The sequence below is a fragment of the Leopardus geoffroyi genome, chromosome B3, assembly GCF_018350155.1.
Source record: "Leopardus geoffroyi isolate Oge1 chromosome B3, O.geoffroyi_Oge1_pat1.0, whole genome shotgun sequence".
In the NCBI taxonomy this organism is placed as follows: Eukaryota; Metazoa; Chordata; class Mammalia; order Carnivora; family Felidae; genus Leopardus; species Leopardus geoffroyi.
Genome location: NC_059337.1, coordinates 136,026,909 through 136,040,377, shown reverse-complemented (window position 1 = coordinate 136,040,377; position 13,469 = coordinate 136,026,909). Strand labels below are relative to the sequence as shown.

The following is a 13,469-nucleotide window of genomic DNA, read 5'->3' as shown; positions in this document are numbered from 1 at the left end:
ATGTTGCCAATAATACTTACCTCTTGTTGCAAAGATTAAGCGGGATAATACAGATCAAGAATCTAGCCGGTGCCTGGCATTTGCTCCACACATGTCAGTTACCTCCTCCAACCCCTCTGCTCTGCCAGCCTCGCTGCCCACCCACAGGCTGCCTGCACCTCTCTCTCTCTGTTGCCTGAAGTGGGGCCCTCTGGCTTCTTCCGTTGTGAGGGCTTTTCGTGACTGCTGGCCCCACCTCTGGCCCCTGCTCAGGCTGTCCTCCTCTGAATGGCCTTGAAGGGCCCATCCATAACGTGGATCCTGAGTCAGGATGGAATTCATCACGTCCACAGACTTAATCTCATTTACCCCTCCCACCAGCACCAAGGTAGGAATTATCTACATTATCGTAGATGCACAGAGCAAGGTTCTGCTTTGCCTAAGATCCTACAGCTGGTGAGTGGTGGGGCTGGGATCCCATTTCTGACTCAGGAGACTGTATTTATAGCTGTTCTGTAAACCAGTATGTGGAAGGTTCGGCAAAGCACCAAGGAGGGAATCATTAGCTCTGGAGCACCCAGGAGGACTTCATGGACGAGGTGACATGTGAGCAGAGATCTAAAGAATGAAGGGGACTCCCGCTGGCAGATGAGAGCAGGAAATTACATTTCAGTTGGCTGGAGAGATGGAGTAGAGGTAGGAGCACATGGAATGTTGGGTTCCAGGAAGAGGGGAGAGGAAGAGGAGGGAAGGCAGATCACTTACTTGGGAACCCATTACTGTCATCTGGAGAGAAGGGATGATGGCTTGAAGCAGGGTGAGGAATGGACAGTTGTAGATGGATGGGGCTTGTGGGGGGCAGGGTGTGGATGAGATCGTAGGGGAGGGAGGACTGGGGGATGAAATAAGGACTCAGACTCGGGTGACCGAGTGGATGGCACTGCCTGTTGCTGCAACCCAGAAGGCTCGGGGTAGACGAGGCCAGTGCTGCCCCTGGCGAGGTGAGGACCAGTGGAGATGTCCAGAGGTGCTGGATGGGTACTCACGAGGCACTCATGCTGAAGGTGGAAACGGTGGGGTGAGGCAAGTGGGGGGTGGGGGTGGAAGACTGAGGACAAAGATGAGGGACAGGTGGGGGCCAAGCCCACAGGTGTGTTGGGACCCTCTGCTCTCCTGACCCTGCAGGTGCGTTTCTGACACCAACATTCCTTCTATTCAGAGTCCAGAGGATGCTGGAGACTCTGGGTCTCCAGCCCACCCCACCCCCTGGCTCATGACCTTGCACTTTTGGGAGTCTGGGATTATGTAAGCCCAACTCCTATCGTGCTAACAGTTGATTCTGCCCCACCCTTCCCAGTCACACGACTTAATTATAAGCTAAGTCCTCCCTTAGATTTTGTTTGTTTGTTTAAGCTCCTGAGTTACGCATTAAGTTTCTGTCTTTCGAGGTGGAATTCTCACCGATACTTTCCCTAAGGTTAATGTCTCTTGGGTGTCATTCTTGAGTCATAATGTGAAAGCTTTGTTTGTTTTAAAGATGTTTCCAGACTCACTCAGGCACTTACAGCCCTCAAGCTATACGTTTTCCTGGGTGTATTCTATTAGTATTAGCTGTTTATAACCATGGAACTAATTACCTCAAAATGGAGAGGCTTAAAGCAATCATAAACATTCATTATCTCACTGAGTCTGAGGCTAAGGGATTCTGAACGGCTCCGCTGCACGATTCTGGCTCAGGCTGTCCTGAGAGGTGGCAGGCAAGGCGTGGCCCAGGGCCACAGCCTCATCCAAAGGCTCAAATGGGCCGGAGGGTCCCTTCCAAGGCGGTTCACTCACATGAATGGAAAATTGATGCTGGCTGTTGGCAAGAGGCCTGGGTTCCTTTCTCCATGGGCTTCTCCAAAGGCCTGTTTGAATGTTCTCATGAGACAGCAGCTAGCTTCCCCCAAAGAGGATGAGCCAACACACTGCCAGGTGAACACATTTTTTATGACCTGACCTCAGAACTCACATCACTTCTGCAATATCCTACTGGCCACTGAAGTCAGCCTTATTTAGCGTAGGGAGGGCTACACAGGGGTGTGAATGCTGGGAGGCAAGGATTTTAGGGGGGCTGTCTTGAAGGGTGCAGAACCAAGCCACCTGTGGCTGTGCCTAGGGCACCTTCCTAGCACCCCTGCCATCTGGGAGAAAAAAGCACATCCACCCTGCTCTGTGGGAATCAGTCTCATCCAGAGAAAAATGATACCATCGCTCCCATTGCTGTGGAGGGCTGCCTCAACTCCTCCCCCAGAGCTAAGGGGCCGGCAGAACCCGAAGAGAGACAACTTCAGGCCCACCAGCCCAAGCCACACCATGGCAATGAGCTCATCTGCTTCTTTTCTGCATGAGTGCAGGAGGCTCGGTGATGGCCGTGGTGGGGCTATTACTACGGTGGGTTCTTTGATCTTCTTCTTGGGTAGAGGTGTCATGAGTGATGACAGGTGTTAGACCAGAGAGGCGGGGTTGAAGTCACATGTGATGGGGCATGGGCCAAAGTTACTTTTTTTTTTTTTTTTTAATTTTTTTTTTCAACGTTTATTTATTTTTGGGACAGAGAGAGACAGAGCATGAACGGGGGAGGGGCAGAGAGAGAGGGAGACACAGAATCGGAAGCAGGCTCCAGGCTCTGAGCCATCGGCCCAGAGCCTGACGCGGGGCTCGAACTCACGGACCGCGAGATCGTGACCTGGCTGAAGTCGGACGCTTAACCGACTGCGCCACCCAGGCGCCCCCCCCTTTTTTTTTTTTTAAGAAAAAATTTTAAACATTTTTCTTAACATTTATTTTTGAGAGACGGAGTGAGAGCTGGGTAAGGGCAGAGAGAGAGAGAGAGAGAGAGAGAGAGAGAGACAGAATCTAAAGCAGGCTGGAGACTCCGAGCTGTCAGCACAGATCCTGATGGGGGGCTTGAACCCACCAACCATGAGATCATGACATGAACTGAAGTTGGACGCTTAACTGAATGAGCCACCCAGGCACTCCTACAACACTTTTAAAAAGGAGATTGTTAAAACAGCCCTGCTGCCTGCACCTTTGCTGTTAGGAGTAGTTTTGTGTTAGAAAGAGCAGCTTTGGGGATGCTGGGTGGCTCAGTTAAGTCTTCGACTCTTGATTTCAGCTCAGGTCATGATCTCATGGTTCATGAGTTTGAGCTCCACATCAGGCTCTGCACTGACTATGTGGAGCCTGCTTGGGGTTCTCTCTCTCTCCCTCTCTGTTCCTCCCCCATTTGTGCTCTCTCTCAAAATAAATAAATACACTCTAGGAGCACCTGGGTGGCTCAGTCAGTTAGGCATCCGACTTCGGCTCAGGTCACGATCTCCCAGTTTGTGAGTTTGAGCCCTGCGTGGGGCTCTGTGTTGACAGCTCAGAGCCTGGAGCCTGCTTTGGATTCTGTGTGTGTCTCTGTCTCTCTCCCTCTCTGTCTCTGTCTCTCTCAAAGTGGTGTAGGAAGGAACAGGGGTTATGGAGCAGACAGGTTCAAATCTTGGCTTTGACACTGGTGAACAGATGACCTTGGTCAGGAGAAATGCATATTATGATCCTCAGTTTCTGCATCTGTAAAATGGGGATAGTAATAGTGCCTAATTCCAGCGTCAAATGAGAAAATAGGTGTGAAAGTCCCAGCACACATGTGACACTGAAGGTGACTTCTTTCTACAGATGGTTGTTAAGCTTATGTCCGTGAAAGGCAGGACAGGGACTTCAAATTCTACCTAGTAGGGAGGCAGGGTTGGAACTCAGTTCTATCGGGTTCTGCTGACCGGCTTCCTTCCCTCTCGTGCACACGCTCAGGGGCTGCAGGGGGGTCCTTGTGTCTTCCCTCAATGTCCCCCATCCCATGGTGTGCTGTCCACTCCATCCCTGCAGGCCCCTGGCCCTCTATGCTCTTTCCCACGCCCCTCCGGAGTCCATGCAGGCCCTGGGGTCCCCCTTCCTGATGGGGGCCGGGGCTCCTGGCCTGCCAACACTCCTCCTACTTTGTGGAGGGAGGGGTGCTAAATTACAGATTTTGTTTTCTGTTTTTCTCCGCCTCAAAACCCTTCTGTGGCTCTTCCTGGAAGGCATGCCCCTCCCCCAAGAAGCTCTACCAGACTCCCAGGCTGCGGGGTGGCCTTTTGCAAACTCCACCGCCCCTCAGAGATTCTGATGTTCCACAGACGTGCCCTCTGGATAACCTCACACTAGCTGGAGCGGGTCTTACCCACCATATCGTCTGCAGCAGGAAATGACAAAATAAATACATTGAAAACCAACCTGTATACACTATAGATAAATTCTACGGGGTAACACTCCCAAATTCCTAAGCCTCTTCGTCCAGAATATGTGAGATTCACCTGTTACTGCCTGGCACAGGGGACCTGCCTAGCAAACGCTTGCTGACCGCCGGGACTAGCTTTGGAAGGGAATCCTAGAAGGCCTGAGTCCTTGGTTTCCATTTCCCTGGGCGGCTGGGGCAGGAGGCTGGGCTGGAGGAAGCCAGGGTGGCTCTGTCCCCAGCACAGCTTGGGGTGAGGGGTGTTGCTTGGCCTCCACTCTGATTCCCTGGCTCTCAGGTTGCCTGGCAACCATTGTTCATTTCATTGCCATTGACTTTGAAAATAAAAATCAATTTCCTTCATGACGTGAGCCGGAGGGCATATTAACCCACAAGTTCAAACAGCCCAATGTTATTGCTCAAAGATTTATGAGTACGGATGTGCACAGAGCATCATTTATAATCAGAAAAGTGTTTTGGAGGGGCTGATCCTAAACGTCTGTCACACGGGTGTGATTAAATCAAGACCCTTTCTCCCCACAGAATATTCCTCAGCTAATAAAAAACAATGACGGAGATCTTGGTGTGCCGACGGGGAAACACTCTCACGAGGTAAGTGGAAAATAGCGGCTGCTTCAGAACAGTGTATACAGCGTGTTGCTGTTTTTATTTAACAAAGCAAGTGTGTGGGGTTCGCGCACATGTGCCCATCAATGGAAACATTCTGGAAGGATGCACAGCAAAATGTAAGCAACTATTCCCTCTGAGGCATGGGATTGTAAGTCATTTTAATCTTCTTTCTACCTTTCTGTATCATTTAATTTAAAAAACAGACGAAGCAGGAGCACCCGGGTGGCTCAGTCGGTTGAGTGTTCGACTCTTGATTTCGGCTCAGGTCAGGATTTCAATGGTTTGTGAGTTTGAGTCAGGCTCTGCATGGACAGTGTGGGGCCTCCTTGGGATTCTCTCTCTCCCTCTCTCTTTGCCCCTGTCCTGTGCACGTGCTCTCTCTCTCTCTCTCTCTCAAAATAAATAAACTTTAAAAACCAAAAACTTAAAAAAAAAAAAGCACGTGTTACTTTTTCAGTTTGCAAACACACTGATGTATCGTTTCTTTCCCAAATGGAGAATTCCAACTCTGGATGCCAGGGGCCAGGCTGGAGCCCAGCAGGGCAGCAGGAGGAAGGAGGGAGACAGACACTTTCCCAGGGGCAAGGAGAGTCCTCCCAAGTAGTGAGCTCCCCTCTCTGGTGTCCGGGGGTGTCCAGGCTGAAGCCAGATGCTGAGGAGAGAAGCCCCCGTGGCGGGAGTGGCTGGCCGGGTGTCTTCCAGGTTCTAGGATGTGAGGAAGATAGACCCAGCTCACTGCATGGAGGGAGAGGCAGGGCACGGACATCAGGCTGAGACCAGCTGGACCAGGGGCAGGGGCAGCAGAGGGGCCTTCTCCTTGGACCGTTCCTCTTCCTCACCCTCTCTCCAGGCTGGCGTCCCCTCAGAGCCCCCCTGAGTTTCGCACTGTACATCCTTGACGTTCTCTTTCACGCACATGGCTCCGACCACCTCCTGGACACAGACCATGCCCTCCTCTCCACACCTGAGCCCACCCTCCAGGCCGTCCCTCTTCCTAAAAGCTATGATTTGGGGATTGCGTCACCCTCTTGCCAACAGCTTTCACTGGCTTCCTCCTGTCTGCAAAGAAGGGCTGCAAGGCCCTTTAAACCTGGCTCCCATCCACGCTCTCCCCCTTCCGTGCATCTTTGGCTTTGCCTAAGAGTCCTCTCTCTTGCCACACGCCACCCTTCCTTTGTCTACAAGACAAACTTGCATTTTTCCTTGAAGGCCCAGCCCAAATATCAACCTCCCCTAGGAAGCCTTCCTAAATTCTGTAGGCATTGCATATTTTTTGCTCCCATAATCTTTTGTACATTCCTGGTCACAGCACTTGTTGCACTCCACCATTACTGACATTGACTTGTCTGCATCCCATGATTAGCTTGTGAGCCCTTCAGGTCAGATGGCTTTTCTGTCCCAGCTCCCAGCTCGAGGTCAGCACATGGGGACACTCAGGAAGTGCTGGTGTGATGGATGGGTATGTGGGGTGGAAGGAGGACGAACGGATGGATGGATAGATGGATGGAAGGAGGACGAACGGATGGATGGATAGATGGATGGATGGGTGGGTGGATGGGTGGGTGGATGGAAGGAGGATGAACGGATGGATGGATAGATAGATGGAAGGAAGACGAACGGGTGGATGGATAGATGGATGGAAGGAGGACAAACAGATGGTGGATAGATGGATGGGTGGGTGGATGGGTGGGTGGATGGAAGGAGGATGAACGGGTGGATGGATAGATGGATGGAAGGAGGGCGAACGGATGGATGGATAGATGGATGGATGGGTGGGTGGATGGGTGGGTGGATGGAAGGAGGATGAACGGATGGATGGATAGATGGATGGAAGGAGGATGAACGGATGGATGGATAGATAGATGGAAGGAAGACGAACGGGTGGATGGATAGATGGATGGAAGGAGGACAAACAGATGGATGGATAGATGGATGGATGGGTGGATAGGTGGGTGGATGGAAGGAGGACGAACGGATGGATGGATAGATGGATGGATGGGTGGGTGGGTGGATGGGTGGGTGGATGGAAGGAGGATGAACGGGTGGATGGATAGATGGATGGAAGGAGGGCGAATGGATGGATGGATAGATGGATGGAAGGAGGGCGAACGGATGGATGGATAGATGGATGGATGGGTGGGTGGATGGGTGGGTGGATGGAAGGAGGACGAACGGATGGATGGATAGATGGATGGATAGATGGGTGGGTGGATGGATGGGTGAGTGGGTATGTGAGTCAGAAATTCTAGATGTGGTTTTCAAAGGACTCATCCACAGGTAAGTAGATGAGTAAGTGAATGGATGAATAGTGTTCCTTTCAACATATAAACATGTAATTTCTCCCATCTTAAAAATGAAAACTCAAAAAAGAAAAATAAAAACCTCCCCAATCCCACACCCCCTCCTTCTCATTATAGTTCCTTAGAAGAGACGGTCACTATACCAGTCTGCATTTCCTCTCCTCCTGTGCTGTCTTGTGCCCTCTCCAATCAGGCTTTCACCGCTCTACTGAAACTATGTTAGACCAAGCTGGTCACTGGTCACCGACGATCTCCACATTGCTAAATCAACAGTCGATTCCCAGTCATCAGCTTATGGAGTTTTCATGGCATTTGACATACCCCTTGTCTTTGAAAGGGGTTATTGTCTCAGCAAAGCTCCTGGTACGCATCGCCACTTGGGTCCTGGAGCTCAGTCTATGAATAAGTCTCTTGCCGGAGGCCCCTCACTAGTAAGTGGGGCCCCTGCACACAACCTTCGAGTGAGTGTTGTTTTCACCACCCCCACGCTGTCTCAGACTAGCCTGTGAGGACGGAATGCCAAGGGGGGAAATGCCAGGGGACTTCACACAGTAGGGACACCATGCCGGCCATCTCCATGGTGATCCCTGACACCGGTGACCTCCACGCAGGGAAGAGTCAGGGGGCAGGACAGCAGGTGGGAGGCTACACCGTGGGGAGGGAACAGTTAATTTATTAGTCATACAGGCCAGCCAAGCTTTTCACTTAAGCCCCTTTGTCTCCTTGCAATTGCCTCCGATCAAGCAATAGAAAGCAATTTGGTTAAGTGGGGGATTGAATCACGCTGCAGCCATTCAGAAACCACTTAACGCCTTAGACTGCAATGGTGCTCTGCTTACTTGGAAAGCACATTTCTTCAAATGCAGGGCTCTCACACTCTCGGTCCCTGGGTTTGTACGATGATACAGACTAGAGAACGTCAGCGCTGATAAAGGCAGCTCCAGAAACGTCTTTCTGGGTTAGTCGTTTCACCTTGAAGGGACAAGAGAGGGGGACCATGGTGAAGTCTTGTCCGTCTCTTCCTCCCAAGGATCCCCTAAGCGCAGGCACGTCTCATCTCACAGACGGGGAAACTGCCTCTCAGAGAGGTGAACTCGTTCACTCGGGTTCAAATCCCGAGCTTGAATCAGCTCTTTCTCTTTTCTTTTGATTTTGAATCATTTCTTCATAACTGTATCTTCGCGTATTACCTTTATTTATTTTGAGAGACAGACAGAGCAAGCGGGGGAGGGGGAGAGAGAGAGAGAGAGAAATTCCAAGCAGGGTCAGCAATGATGCGGGGCTTGAACTCACACACCATGAGATCATAACCTGAGCAGAAACCAAGGGTCATGCTTAACGGACTCAACCACCCAGGCGCCCCTTACTTCTAATTAAAAAATTTTTTCCATTACAATACTCAGCCTCCTGAGTGTTCCCCATTTTATCTCCTAATCTCTGCAACTGCAGCCACTGAGTTCAGGCCCACACAACTTTGTGCCAGGGTCACGGCCACCCCGCCCCACCCCTATGATCACTCAGTCCCCGATCTTGATGTCCTCTGCTTCTCTGCTACTCTGCTGATTGAGAGGCCTTTCTAAAGAGCGGATCTGGCCCAATCTCTCCTCTGCTGAAAACCCCGGTGGCTCCCATCACCCACCACAGCCCCGGAGCCTCAAATGGTGGAGAAGGGACGGTGACCAGGAAGGCACCAGATTTACTCTAAAACTCAGCTCCTCAGTTCACAGCATAGTACACAGCCCTCGACCTGCCTCTCCTCTGTGCAAAACCCTTCCTCACTGCCCACTCCCCGCAGGATAAAATCTAAGGACCTTGGTCGAACATTCAAAACCCTTCACTATTCAATCCTGCCTTGGCCCTCCCACCCGAGGGACCCACTCACCATTTCCCAAACAAAATAAGCGCTTTCAAACTTAACGAGCCTCTTTCTACCTCAGGGCCTTTGCATATGCTCTTCTTCCCTCTTCCCCCCCCCCCCCCCCCCCCCCCCCCACCGATCCAGCCCCTCGTGCTCACCCCTTTCCAGCTCTTCCCAAAACTGGCCGCTTCTCACATTTTAGGTGTCAGCTTCAGGATCATTGCCTCAGAGAGGTTGTCCTAGGTCAAGGTCACGTAAAGCCAAACCCTGAGTGGGGAGACATGGGTGAGTGATTGATTGAGGAAGTGCTGGAGTGGGGAAGGGAGACTGAAGAGGGTCAAGGAGACAGGACAGGCAAAGGGGATGTGCCAAGCAAGTGTGTGATCTCTGCTCTGACCCCCTCACCCCCCACCCGGGAGCCTTGGAGAGTAAATTACAGCTTGGAGTTTTCTCTGACTCCAAGCAAGGGCTCTGGGCTTTTGTACTTCTGCACATGGTCAGTGGCAGGAGCCCCCAGCCCCTGGGGGGCGGAGGGGGGATAACCCCAGGCACTTCCTGTTTTTTTGGGCAGTTTCTCTGAAGAACCCGAAGAAGGTTCTCTGTGAGAAGCCTAAGAAGCAGAGCCAAGGTGGAGAATGGGCCACGGAACCAGCTGGTGGGATCTGAGGGCTGTGGGCACAATGTCTGCCCCAGAAGCCATCCTCGGAGCACCTGGGTGGCTCAGTCGGTTGAACATCTGGCTCTTGATTCTGGCTCAGGTCATGATCTCAGGGTTGTGGGCTCAAGCCCTGAATCAGGGTCTGTGCTGACAGCATGGAAACTGCTTGGGATCCTGTCTCCCTCTCTCTCTCTGCCCCTCTCCCGCCTGCTTTCTGTGTCTTCCTTAAAATAAATAAAAACTTAAAAAAAAAAAAAAAAGCAACTTATCTCTCTTCCCGTTAAAAAAAAAAAAAAAAAGAAGCCATTGTCAACTACCCGCCCAGAGAGTCTTTCCCCATATCCACAGTCTCAGCCCTTTATTTCTGTCTTACAAAAAACCCCTTGTGGGTTTTTGTTTTTGTTTTTGTTTTTGTTTTTTTGTTTTTTTGTTTTGTTTTGTTTTGTTTCTGTTTTGCCTATCTGTGGTCTCTCTCCTCCTGGAGAACGTGAGGGCTTTGAAGGCAGGGACCCTGTCTGTCTTGTCCACCATTTTATCTCCAGCGCTCAGGGAAGTACTTGGCATTAGTTGGTGTTCATGGGCAGCTATGGAGTGAATGAATGAGTGAATGACCAGACACAACTAGTAAATGACAAAGCCCTAATTTAGGGCTCCAAGCCCAACTCTTTCTACTTCAGAAATCGAAAACCTGTGAACCAATGCAAAGAAAGAAACGGGCGAAGTTATAACAAAAACGTCTTCATCTCAGATGTTTTAATGGATGAATTCTTTCAAACTGCCAAAGGACAAATAATTCCAGGGAACATACACACTTTGGGGGGACATAGAAAAAGACAGACAGCTACCTAATTTATTTTACAAAGCCAACAAAAACCCTAGATAACATCTGAGGTAGACAGAGCAAAAACTTTAGACAGGTCATGAATACAGACAAAATTATATTCATTTGCCCCCCTTCCCTTAATAATAGAGACCTGAGTTTTAGCCGAGCACATTGATGTCTGCAATAAATGTCTACATTTCTCAGTAGTTAGGATTCAATTGTATATTAAGAGGCTAATACGACATAACCAAGTGGGATTTATCCCAACGATGGAAATCTACAATCATGCAAGAAAAAGCACACTTTGCTTTTCTCAAAAGTTTTTTTTTAATGTTTGTTTATTTTTGAGAGAGAGAGGGAGACAGCACAAGCAGGGGAGGGGCAGAGAGAGAGGGAGGCAGAGGATCTGAAGTGGGCTCTGTGCAGAGTGGAGAGTCAGCACAGGGTTCGAACTCATGAACTGTGAGATCAGGACCTAAGCCAAAGTCGGATACTTAACCGACTGAGTCGCCTGGTACCCCAGCACAGTTATCTCAGTAGATACTCCAAGCGCATTCGATGAAATTTAGGTCTTCATTTTAGAAACTCTTAAAATTAAAAATACAAGGAGATTGCCTTAACGCGATAAAGAATAAGTATCCCAACTTCTATGCTTAGATCACATTTTATGATGGAATACTAGAGGGATTCCCATGAAAATCGGGATTAAAATGAAGTGACCTCTGTCACTGTATCAAGTGTGAAGCTTATGAATGAAAGTGACCAGAAAAAAAAAATGACTTACATAAGACAGAAATTTTCCTCTCCGCCAATAGAAATCTGGATGTAGGAAATTCAGGGCCACTCCCTTGTTATTAGGGCACAAAATGTCTTCTGTTTTCCCACCATCCTAGCGTTTTCCTTCCATTCTAGGTCTGTATTCGTTTCCTGTTGCTGCTGTAACAAGTCGCCACAAACTTCCTGGCTTAACGCAAAATGTCTTATGTGAGCAGTCCGGGGGGTGGAAATACTCGGGAGTCTCCCGGGTGAAAATCAAGATGTGGGCAGGGCTGCTGCCGCGCCTGGAGCAGGCGGGCTCAAGGGGAACATCCATTTCCTTTCTTTTCTCAGCTTCCACAGGCTGCCCGCGTACCTTGGCTTTTGGCCGTGTCATTCCAACTGGTGTTTTCGTGTCATCTTCTTCTTCCCCCTGTGAGGACCCTTCTGATTACGCTGGGTGCCTCCCGATAACCCAAGGGGATCTCCCCATCTCAAGATCTTCTGCTGAATCACGTGTGCAAAATCCTCTTTGCCATAAAGCCAGGACACTCACAAGTCATCTCCCAACGTGAGTATTTGTTTACAGGTATCCATGTTTACCAATATATTTGATGAGGCTTTCTCTCTCTCTTTTTTTTTTTTTTTTATTTAAAAAAAATTTTTTTAACATTTATTTATTTTTGAGACAGGGCATGAACAGGGGAGGGGCAGAGAGAGAGGGAGACACAGAATCTGAAACAGGCTCCAGGCTCTGAGCTGTCAGCACAGAGCCCGACGCGGGGCTCGAACTCACGGGCCGTGAGACCATGACCTGAGCCGAAGTCGAACGCTTAACCAACCGAGCCACCCAGGCGCCCCCTCTCTTTTTTTTAATGTCCATTTATTTTTGAGAGAGAAAGAGAGCACGAGTGGGGTGGGGTGGGGGGGGTTGGTGCAGAGAGTTGGTGCAGAGAGAGAAGGAGAGAGGGAATCCCAAGCAGGCTCTGCACTGACGCGGGGCTCAAACTCAAGAACCGTGAAATCATGACCTGAGCCGAAGTCGGACGCTTAACCGACTGAGCCACCCGGGCGGCCCAATGAAGATTTCCTCTTAAATCTCTCAGACCGGAGAGGGAAAGCAGTTACCTGGGCCAACCTTATCTTTATAAATAATAACACTACTGAGTGTTTCGTATGCACTGGCCTCCGTGCTAAGAGCACTGTCTTATTTAATCCTGTGGCACAGCGACTGTCTTCTTTTGCTGGTGACGTAAGCTCAGAGAGGGAGGGCCTTAGGACCAGGGTAGGGATTTAGGACCACGCGCCTCACCCCTGGAGGCCGGAGAGAAGGAGCACAGCTGGAGTGGCAGAGCAGCACTTGAACCCAGAGCTCCTGGCCCCTCATCTGTGTTCTGGGAGTAATGAGGCCTTGCTTATTTATGTAGCTGTGGTAACCCAACCCTTCCCCAGGGGCCTGAGGGCGGTTGTTCCTTGTGCTGAAGGTCCCTGTGGGTTCTGTTAAATAGCAGCTCCCTCTAGAGCACTGAAAAATGACTAGGTTGATTATTAAAGAGGAGGGGGAGGAACAGAGAGAGAAGAGAGGAGGTAGGCAGAGAGAAGAAAGGAAGAAAAAAGCCCTTTATAACTACGTCTAGGAGCTGGGGACAGCGCAGGAGGAGGTCTGCGAGAGCCAGCTCTGGAGTCATTGAAGAAAGAAGCTAGCATCCCCTGGGGGCCTTGGGAACAAACATTCTGGTAGACGAAGAGCCAGGTGGAGGAGCCAGGAAGATCTATTTAATTTTTTTTTTTTTCAACGTTTATTTATTTTTGGGACAGAGAGAGACAGAGCATGAACGGGGGAGGGGCAGAGAGAGAGGGAGACGCAGAATCGGAAACAGGCTCCAGGCTCTGAGCCATCAGCCCAGAGCCCGACGCGGGGCTCGAACTCACGCACCGCGAGATCGTGACCTGGCTGAAGTCGGACGCTTAACCGACTGCGCCACCCAGGCGCCCCGGAAGATCTAAACACAATTGGGAAATCTGCGAACCGGGCTGGCTTCCCAGCCCCCGTCCCTGGGTGTCACAGTCAGGGTCCGACTCAGGGAGCGGGATCTCCTGGTACTGGGAGAACCTGCGGCCTTCAGTTCCCAGAGTAGAGAAAGGGCCGAGCTCACTGCCACCCA

At 50.5% G+C, this 13,469-nt stretch overlaps 1 long non-coding RNA gene across 2 annotated transcripts; it reads left to right on the top strand.

Moving 5' to 3' along the window:
- Positions 1-424: 424 nt before the first annotated feature.
- LOC123582062 lies at positions 425-11,532 on the top strand. 2 transcript variants are annotated; one of them, XR_006704171.1, is made up of 3 exons: positions 425-675; positions 4,823-4,891; positions 11,461-11,532. It is a non-coding gene; the product is annotated as an uncharacterized LOC123582062 (long non-coding RNA). The 2 variants fall into 2 exon arrangements; XR_006704170.1 differs by lacking the exon at positions 11,461-11,532 and adding an exon at positions 9,639-9,859.
- Positions 11,533-13,469: the final 1,937 nt, after the last annotated feature.